This window comes from Pinus tabuliformis, chromosome 3_2, assembly GCF_031772625.1.
Source record: "Pinus tabuliformis cultivar Carrire ecotype Pingquan chromosome 3_2, CPIR1, whole genome shotgun sequence".
NCBI lineage: Eukaryota > Viridiplantae > Streptophyta > Pinopsida > Pinales > Pinaceae > Pinus > Pinus tabuliformis.
The window spans coordinates 1,064,866,592-1,064,871,143 of NC_142302.1; positions in this window are offsets into that span (position 1 = coordinate 1,064,866,592).

Genomic DNA, 4,552 nt, shown 5'->3' on the forward strand with positions numbered 1-4,552 from the left:
AAAATTGTTAAATAAAAAAAAATTGAACATTTACTTTTTTTTATAAGAAATAGAAATTATAAATATTAATTTAATAAGAAGATTTATTGCTTTTATCAATTTGGAGTAAATATTGTAAACATGTATATTTGGAATTTTAACATAATTACTAACAATCAAGTTAATGTTTATGTTTTCTATTTTGGAATCAAATTAGCTTTCTCCCTCAATCTAGGCATCTCTCTTCAATTCATCTTTAGGATTGTGTTTTTTCTAATCCACTGGTTCCTTCCCACATTCTCCAAACACACTCGATTGTATTCGCTATTTAGCAATTAGGGTATTTTAGAAAATGTTGCAGTTGAAATCATTAATGGGAAATGTTTGTCACAATATATTTCATGACTATGACCTCATTAACTCACCTCTTCAAACTAACAAAACACATCTTAGAACATAAATGAACAAGTCTCATGCAAAGGTTGCTCCCTTAGTTACCCCAATATCTTACATGGCTGCATTGAACCCTTCATAAATCATCTTAATATATTTTCCTAAGATTGGTGATTGCTACTTCTATGAAATATTTTACTAGACCTAGAGTGTTAAGAGAATTAAACCTCTGACCTATCAAAAGTGTAGAGTGTTAAGAAAATTAAACCTTTGACCTATCAGAAGTGTTTAACCACAGTTGCACATTGTGTGAGCTTGTTTGGAGCAGTGTTTAACCATAGTTTCCACTATTGTCTATCTGGTGTGCATTTGTGCCAAGTTGTAAAGCGCGCGAGATTTAGAGCAGTTAAAACATGATGGAATCCTCTCTTGGCAACTTTTTATGGTGTTTCTTTTATTCATATGTCAAAGAAATTGTGGCAGTGTAGATTCAACATTCAAATCATTTCATTATTATGAGAAGATTATGTTTTGCATGGATCATAGTGGAATGGAATGTGGGGTTGAATTGTTCTTTGTGTATTAGCTGGGAAAGTATTTCTAAAGCTTCATTCTTTGGGCTATTTGGGCTATTTCTGTGGAGAAATATCATTTAGATTTTAAGATATGTTTTCATGATGGTGGCTTAGTTATATTATTTAAAAAAATATAGTGTTGTTTTAAGGGATAGTTATATTTTATTTTCCAGAATCATGTGATGCAGAAACAAAGAACAAACCAATTATTTAATGGACTAATGTGACCCGTCATGCTCCGGGAGCATTGCAGTTCTTAATTAGGTCAAGATAGTGTGACCCATCATGCTTCGGGAGCATCTGTTGAAGACATTCTGTATCTAGAATCCTATCCTAGATAACTGATGAAAGCTATGGAGCGTTGTGGATTCCATATATGGTGACAGTTCTATAGGATGGTTCAATATTGAGATTGACCCATTGCACTCTGGAAGGTTGAGAGGCGTCAATTCTGCAAAGCACGTCAACAATGGTCTAAAGTGGTTATGTCTTAAATTGATCAAGTGGGAAGCTCAAATGTGTGGCGAAGAAAAGAAAGGAAATGGAGATATTCCAGAGTGGATATGAGTGCTAGTGATGACCATACCAGAAAAATTTGACAAATATTTATTCATTGTTGTAATGTCTACTTTCTAGTTTTGTCATGTAAGCATTAAGGGAGGGTATTGAAACTAATTCTTCCATGACTTAGAAGTTGCAGTGAGTATTCTTTGTGAGTCTCTAGGTGTGATTCTAAAAAATTTTAGTTCCCTATCTATGTGAGTTGTATACGAGTCATAGATCCACCTTCTTCGGATTTTATCATCTAGAAGTCGATGATGTAATTCTTATGTATATAAATGTTTTATGTGATCAATGAATACAATGTTTTGTGCGTTGCGTGAACAATCTTTCTCTCCCTCTCTCGTTTTTTCCTAATTTCACCTTTATAAATTTAGGTTTTTAATGAAAAAAAATGTTGATATTTGTTTGACTAAGTATTAAACCTTCTTCATAGTTTCGGTCACCTTTGCAAATTTAGGTTTTTAATTGAAAACTACAACTCTATATCCCATTTTATTTTAGTATCTGAAATATTTTATTAAATGCAAAATTGTAAACTTGGATAAATCCTACTTAATTGGTATGGGTCCATGAAAATAACTATCTAATTACTCCATTGTATGGGACGAAACACATTGCAACTACAGGTCTAATAGAGGACGTAATAAAATTAATAAAAATAATCAAATCAATTTTCACTTGTGAATTGGTATGGGTCCATGAAAATAACTATCTAATTACTCCATTGTATGGGACGAAACACATTGCAACTACAGGTCTAATAGAGGACGTAATAAAATTTATAAAAATACAAAATTTATAAAAATTGCAAAACTTTAAAATGATAGTATGGATCCTTGAAATTATGATAGGTCTCAAATTACAATACATGTAATAATTTATACATATATGATATGGTTAAGATAGTTTCAAAAAATGTTTGTGTTCTTGTAAAAAACAATCTTAATGCACTTGAATGTATGGCGGGATAGTTGAGGACCAAAAAGGTGTGGATGTATTTTTAAAAAGGCGTCAAAAAGTGGGAAAATATTATAGAGAGAAGTTAAAATAGTACAACACAAACAAATGTAAAGGCTTAAATATTGTAAAATGTAAAAGTAAGGTTGAAACCGTCTGTGCAAACAAAAATGAGAATATATGAGTTGAAATGGAAAATATAAATGGAAAAGTTGAACCATCAAAAGAAAATGCAACAGTTGAATGGTAGACTTAAAATAATACAAATATTGATAATATCCATTGGATTATAAGCCATGGAAACCATTAACCCCACGTTGAAGCTATTTATGACTCAGTTAGTCCTCAAGGGTCCTCTTCTCTTCTACTATTTGTCTCTCGTATGGTTCAAGGAAGTTCAGAACATGCTCAAAGGACCAATCGAACACTCCGTCCACAATCAAATTAATGGACTACTTTGTGTACTCCGACTCCACAACCCGTGACGTTCCTCAAAATGCGCTTTAATACCCATTTCCTACAAATCTCAAAAGAGGGTTATAACAAGCTCAAATAAATGTTTGAACACTTAGTCCATTTCTAGACTGACATATGGATTTGTGTACATCGACATCATAGTCACTCCCCCGAGCCTTCTTGGAACATTTTTTACTTATTCGTAAAATGTGTATGATCCACCGAGCTTTTTGGGCCAACAATCAATTGGAGTGTGTCCTCCTTGAGCACGGGTGGCGTGAGGGTTTCTCTAATGTTGGATTTTGGATTTGGATGTATCTCAATTAAAAGGGAAGAGGGTAGAATGGCTAAGTTCATGAAAAACCACTTAAAAAATGAAATAACAAACATAGTTACACACCAAACACAAATATCACTATATATTTTTATTAATTTGACAATGTTTACATATATAGAAATAGATCACCAACAAGATCTCATATAGGTGGATCTCATTCACTAAAAATAGCTAGTCATGGAAAATTTTAGGGGCTAATGTTCGCCCAGTGGGCTAATTTTCCTTGATTTTTCCAAAAAGAGATTCGCCAATTACCAATTTTTATAAAAGACGATTCGCCCAAATTTTAGAATATAAAATTATTTTACCTCAAAAATCGCCAACATTATATAGAGACTATATATAAAATCATTATAGATTTGAATAATTTTACAAATATATCAATACACATTTTATAGTTTGCATATTAGGGATTAGTGAGATTCGCCAATGTTTTTAAACTTCAAGAAAATTTTCCATCCTTAAAATTTTCCTTGTAGCTAGTGTAACTCACAATAATTAACACCTTGTACAACACTTATAAGCATTAAGTCTAAGTCTCTCCCTTAATGCTTACATTACACATATTAAAAATCACAAATCATAATACTGAAATTAAAGATTGGTTTTTATGTAATCTGGTCATCATAACATTTTCACCCACTCTAGCATCTCACACACTATGCTCTTTCTCCACCACAACGTCGAGATTACCACTTGACCCATTTAAGATAAAACCGCTTCTAACCATCATTGTCATACTTGTAAAATTAATAATATTGACACACTCAGCTCGTGGGGGCTTCTACAAAAAAATGGTCAAGTAATTGATTCAATCAATGGACATACATCCACCTATTGAATGCATGGTCTTCTACCGTATTCACTAGTTATCTAGGAAGACAGTCTAGATATTGAATGTATATAGAAGTCAATCATACAATATGACCTCTTAAACACACAAACAAAATAACTTGTACACTAACGTTTCTTGCTCCACACGATGCCACCAATGTATAACATATTGTAAACATAATCAAATCAATGGTGTTCTTGTATCACCGTATGCAACAAAAACCACCAATTTGAATTATGTTACTATATTCTATAATTTTGGTTCTTCATAATTCATTACAAATAAAAAATACAAGAGCGAAATTTTCCCACCACTCAATAAATGTCAAACCCACACCACATAATTATCTACAATTGAAAGCTTCCAAAGAAAACAAGAATATACAGTGATCACGAAGTTCACGAGCACTCACACAAACTTTCAACTTTTTCTTCTTTGACTTCCCCATGGATTGTA